The sequence below is a fragment of the Salvelinus sp. IW2-2015 genome, unplaced genomic scaffold (assembly GCF_002910315.2).
Source record: "Salvelinus sp. IW2-2015 unplaced genomic scaffold, ASM291031v2 Un_scaffold1832, whole genome shotgun sequence".
Classification (NCBI taxonomy): Eukaryota; Metazoa; Chordata; class Actinopteri; order Salmoniformes; family Salmonidae; genus Salvelinus; species Salvelinus sp. IW2-2015.
In genome coordinates, this window is record NW_019943203.1 from 141,822 (window position 1) to 147,693 (window position 5,872).

At 40.0% G+C, this 5,872-nt stretch overlaps 2 long non-coding RNA genes across 6 annotated transcripts in view; one reads left to right on the forward strand and one right to left on the reverse strand.

Annotated features, from left to right (window-relative positions):
* The window catches only part of LOC112072141 (uncharacterized), a 32,273-nt gene that overhangs the window by 16,675 nt on the left and 9,726 nt on the right, over window positions 1-5,872 (forward strand). For 2 of the 5 annotated variants that reach the window (XR_002894258.2, XR_002894257.2), the window contains exon 3: window positions 4,964-5,153. The exons of 2 other annotated variants lie outside the window; for them this stretch is intronic. This is a non-coding gene — a long non-coding RNA (uncharacterized lncRNA). Of the gene's footprint in view, window positions 1-4,963; window positions 5,176-5,872 lie in introns of all 5 variants that reach the window. One more of the 5 variants, XR_011476109.1, reaches the window with a different exon arrangement.
* On the reverse strand, window positions 2,741-5,866 carry LOC139024746 (uncharacterized). Its single transcript, XR_011476112.1, has 4 exons — window positions 5,726-5,866; window positions 5,513-5,596; window positions 4,827-5,137; window positions 2,741-3,927 (listed from the first exon to the last, which is right to left on the reverse strand). It is a non-coding gene; the product is annotated as an uncharacterized lncRNA (long non-coding RNA).

A 5,872-nucleotide genomic window follows, 5' to 3' on the forward strand; every position in this document is an offset into this window, starting at 1 on the left:
CACACATCACCAACAAACTAGAATGGTCCAAACACACCAAGACAGTCGTGAAGAGGGCACGACAAAGCCTATTCCCCATCAGGAAACTAAAAAGATTTGGCATGCGTCCTCAGATCCTCAAAAGGTTCAACAGCTGCAACATTGAGAGCATCCTGACCGGTTGCATCACTGCCTGGTACGGCAACTGCTCGGTCTCCGACCGCAAGGCACTACAGAGGGTAGTGCGTACGGCCCAGTACATCACTGGGGCTAAGCTGCCTGCCATCCAGGACTTCTACACCAGGCGGTGTCAGAGGAAGTCCCTAAAAAGTGTCAAAGACCCCAGCCACCCCAGTCATAAACTGTTCTCTCTACTACCGCATGGCAAGCGGTACCGGAGTGCCAAGTCTAGGACCAAAAGGCTTCTCAACAGTTTTTACTACCAAGCCATAAGACTCCTGAACAGGTAATCAAATGGCTACCCAACCCAACCCCTCTTTTACGCTGCTGCTACTCCGTTTATCATATATACATAGTCACTAACAAAACATTCATGTACATACTACCTAAATTAGCCCGACTAACCGGTGTCCCCACACATTGGCTACCTGKACTATCTGCATTGTGTCCCGCCACCCACCACCCCCACTTTTACGCTGCTGCTACTCTCTGTTTATCCTATATGCATAGTCACTTTAACCATACCTACATTTACATACTACCTCAATCAGCACAACTAACCGGTTGCATGTATATAGCATCAGTATTGTATATAGCCTCTCTACTGTATATAGCCTCTCTACTGTATATAGCCTCTCTACTGTATATAGCCTCACTATTGTATATAGCCTCACTATTGTATATAGCCTCTCTACTGTATATAGCCTCACTACTGTATATAGCCTCACTATTGTTATAGCCTCACTACTGTATATAGCCTCCCACTATAGAGAGCCTCCCTATTGTATAGAGCCTCGCTACTCTATATAGCCTCTCTACTGTATATAGCCTCTCTCTGTATATAGCCTCTACTGTATATAGCCTCTACTGTATATAGCCTCCTACTGTATTATAGCCTCTACTGTATATAGCCTCTCTACTGTATATAGCCTCTCTACTGTATATAGCCTCTCCCTGTATATAAGCCTCTCTACTGTATATAGCCTCTCTACTGTATATAGCCTCTCTACTGACATTTTTTACTGTCTTTTTTACTGCTTTTATTTCTTTACTTATCCATTGTTCACCTAATACTTAAAAAATATATATAATAATCACACTGTTAACTTCTTTGGGAAAGGGGGCGCTATTTTCACTTGGGAAAAAATCGTGCCCAATTTAAACGGCCTCGTACTCTATTCTAGATCGTACAATATGCATATTATTATTACTATTGGATAGAAAACACTCTCAAGTTTCTAAAACCGTTTGAATTATATCTGTGAGTAAAACAGAACTCATTTTGCAGCAAACTTCCTGTCAGGAAGTGAAAAATCTGAAATCGAGGCTCTGTTCCAGGGCCTTCCTATTCATTTGCTTGAAATCTATGGATATACATGCACTTCATACGCCTTCCACTAGATGTCAACAGGCAGTGGGAGGTGGAATGGGGTGTCTAGCTTGATCTGAGGTCGAACAAGAGCTCTTGGAATGACGTGACCCCAAATTTCCTTTGTTCAGCAAGGCGCGGGAAGGAACCCTGGATTGCCTTCTGAAAAGCTTTCGGTATAGACGGCTAATATCTCCGGCTTTGATTTTATTTGATACATGTGATAATATCATCGTAAAGTATGTTTTTTTAAAGTAGTTTTATCAGATTATTGAACGTTTATCGGGAGTTTTGGCGTTTTCCGTTCTCTGCGTTTGGTGAAGATGGACAACTTCGCGCCACTTGCCTAGCTTTGGTTGCTAATTCGACAGGAGAAGAGGACATTCTACAACCAAACAACGATTATTCTGGACAAAGGACTCCTTGTACAACATTCTGATGGAAGCTCAGCAAAAGTAGGAACCATTTAGATGTTATTTCGTATTTCTGTGGAAAATGTTTAGTACTATTTTCCGCCTTCATTGCAGGCGCTGTCTCGCTATAACGTAAGCTGTATGTCGTACTAAAGTTATTTTATAATTCTAACACGGCGATTGCATTAAGAACTAGTGTATGTTTCATTTGCTGTACAAACATGTATTGTTTAGTAAAGTTTATGATGAGTTCTTTGATTAGATTAGTGAGTGTCAGAAATATATCTGGATAATTTTGTGCAGTTTGGCTACGTATTCACATTGTAAAACCACGATTTGTACCGCTAAATATGCACATTTTCAAACAAAACATATATGTATGTGTAACATGATGTTATAGGACTGTCATCTGATTAAGTTTGTCAAGGTTAGTGAATAATTTTATATCTTTTGCTGTTTTTTGCGATCGCTACCTATGCGGTGAATGAATGCGGTTGTGTGGTTGGCTATTGTGGTACGCTAATATAATGCTATATTGTGTTTTCGCTGTAAAACACTTAAAAAATCTGAAATATTGGCTGGATTCACAAAGATGTTTATCTTTCATTTGCTGTACACCATGTATTTTCATAAATGTTTTATGATGAGTATTTAGGTATTTCACGTTGCTCTCTGTAGTTATTCTTGCTGCTTCGGTGCTATTTGTGATTGTAGCTGCAATGTAAAACTATGATTTATACCTGAAATATGCACATTTTTCGAACAAAACATAGATTTATTGTATAAACATGTTATAAGACTGTCATCTGATGAAGTTGTTTCTTGGTTAGTGACTAATTCTATCTCTATTTGGGGGTTTTGTGCAAGCTACCTGTGCTGTGAAAGAAATGTCTGTGCTTTTTGTATTTGGTGGTGAGCTAACATAAATATATGTGGTGTTTTCGCTGTAAAACATTTTTAAAAAATCGGACATGTTGGCTGGATTCACAAGATGTTTATCTTTCATTTGCTGTATTGGACTTGTTAATGTGTGAAAGTTAAATATTTCTAAAAAATATCTTTGAATTTCGCGCGCTGCCCTTTCAGTGGAATGTGGGGGGGGTTCCGCCAGGTTTAATCACACCAACGAGCGCCTGCGTTGCCAGGGGCTAAAATAGAAGTCATTCCTATTTCTGACGCAGATCGCGCTGAAAGTCCTGCTTCTCCCATCTCCTCATTGGTTTATAGAAGCAGGTACCCATTGTGCCATCTCCTCATTGGTTATACCCACGTGGTGATTGAAAGACGAACTTTGTTGCCGGTTGTCGTGGTAATACAATGAAAGTTTAGATGCGATCACCATATAATTAAACGATGAAAAAGCCTGGAAGGAGAGATGACTAGAAACGATTCGGTTGGCCGTTTTATGTGTGGATTAATTGTCGGAGAAGAGGTCCTTGTGCATTTCAGGTAACATAACAACTCAATGTTTATATCCAGGACAAATTAGCTAGCAACAGCAAGCTAGCTAAATAGGACAAATTAATGTTAGCTAGCAAGTGCAAGCTAACTAGCTAAATTGCCATACATGTTTAATGCTTTTCGACCTGTGCCCAAATTAATGTCACTGGTTCAGAGTTTGTTTTGATATTTTAACCTGCATGTCGTGATCGCGTTTGGTGTAGGGGGACAAAATACCTTTTTGCACGATAGCCACGATGGCGCACGCGGTTTGGGTTACGTGTGAGACACCTCCCAACCCAATAGTTAATTAGGACTAAGACACCTCCTAACCCAATAGTTTATTAGGACTAAGACACCTTCTCTAAACCAATAGTTTATTAGGACCAAGACACCTCCTACACTAACCCAATAGTTTATTAGGACTACGACACCTCCTAACCAAATAGTTTATTAGGACTAAGACACCTCCTACACTAACACAATAGTTTATTAGGACTAAGACAACTCCTACTCTAACCCAATAGTTTATTAGGACTAAGACACCTCCTACTACTCTAAACCTATAGACACCTCCTACTACTCTAAAGCTATAGACACCTCCTACTACTCTAAACCTATAGACACCTCCTACTACTCTAACCTATGACACCTCCTACTACTCTAAACCTATAGACACCTCCTACTACTCTAAACCTATAGACACCTCCTACTCTAAACCATAGACACCTCCTACTCTAAACCTATAGACACCTCCTACTACTCTAAAACCTATAGACACCTCCTACTACTCTAAACCTATAGACACCTCCTACTACTCTAAACCTATAGACACCTCCTACTACCTAAACCTAAACACCTCCTACTACTCTAAACCTATAGACACCTCCTACTACTCTAACCTAAGACACCTCCTACTACTCTAAACCTATAGACACCTCCTACTACTCTAAACCTATAGACACCTCCTACTACTCTAAACCTATAGACACCTCCTACTACTAAACCTAAGACACCTCCTACTACTCTAAACCTATAGACACCTCCTACTACTCTAAACCTATAGACACCCTCCTACTACTCTAAACCTATAGACACCTCCTACTACTCTAAACCTATAGACACCTCCTACTACTCTAAACCTATAGACACCTCCACTACTCTAAACTATAGACACCTCCTACTACTCTAAACCTATAGACACCTCCTACTACTCTAAACCTATAGACACCTCCTACTACTCTAAACCTATATACACCTCTACTACTCTAAACCTATAGACACCTCCTACTACTCTAAACCTATAGACACCTCCTACTACTCTAAACCTATAGACACCTCCTACTACTCTTAACCTATAGACACCTCCTACTACTTTAAACCTATAGACACCTCCTACTCTAAAACCTATAGACACCTCCTACTACTCTAAACCCTATAGACACCTCCTACTACTCTAAACCTATAGACACCTCCTACTCTAAACCAATAGTTTATTTAGTTCTAATTATGCCGTAGTTTCTTCCTCTTACCCAAAGTCAATGGTTTATTCTGACTAATTATACCGTAATTTGTTGTGCAGAAACTCTTGCTCCACGTTGATGTCAGTGGTGGTCTTGTGTTTGGAGATGGGGGTCCTGCAAGCGCTGGGGAACTCAAAGTCCCAGTCACAGTTGACAGTCAGAGGCAGGACCAGGTCTGGCTTCCTGCAGGAGGCACAGCAGCATCGGGGGGCATGGCTCAGCAGACGATTCTTCTGAAGAAGTTAACAGGTTCACAACAATTTACTTCCAGGTGGATAAAGGGGGGAAATCTAAAGTTTAGCTATGTACTATTTGGGGTTAATATACATTAAACATATTGTGGAGCATGTACTGTGTTCGTTCTGAAATGATAACAATATTACTAACCATAGTCAACAATATAAATATATTTATTATAAGATTAAGATAATTTTAACTAGTATTTTAGATTAGTTGAAATAGCTAAAACCTTCATTGATGGAACAAACCAACCTCCTGTAATGCCGGTGAATAAATCAAACTAAGTCAAATTAAGAAGTATCGTAACAAGAACGTTAGCTTGATAGCTAACTAAATAAAGGTTAGGGCTAAGTTAGTCAACTACTTGCCCTTGCATGCCCATCCAGGACTTTCTTGGAGTGGTTGTCCAAGACATTAAATGAGGCAAGAAGTCTGGTTGTCATCTTTAGACACTGAAATTACATCAGAAATACATTAGCAACATAGCTATATAACGTTATACTGTCAGTTGAGCTACTTAAGTGGCAGCTAACGTTAGCTATCAGCCAAACGGAGTTGGACACATCTTTGAACTTAAATACCTAGCTAGCTACCGTTTATGACACTGGTAGCCTGCTAACAACTTCCGTTACATCTTCCACACAGCCTTGACAGAATAGTTCCTCTCATTTAGCAAGCTAACTACAATCAGCTATCTTTCCAGCTCGCCAAACAACTAACCATGTTAA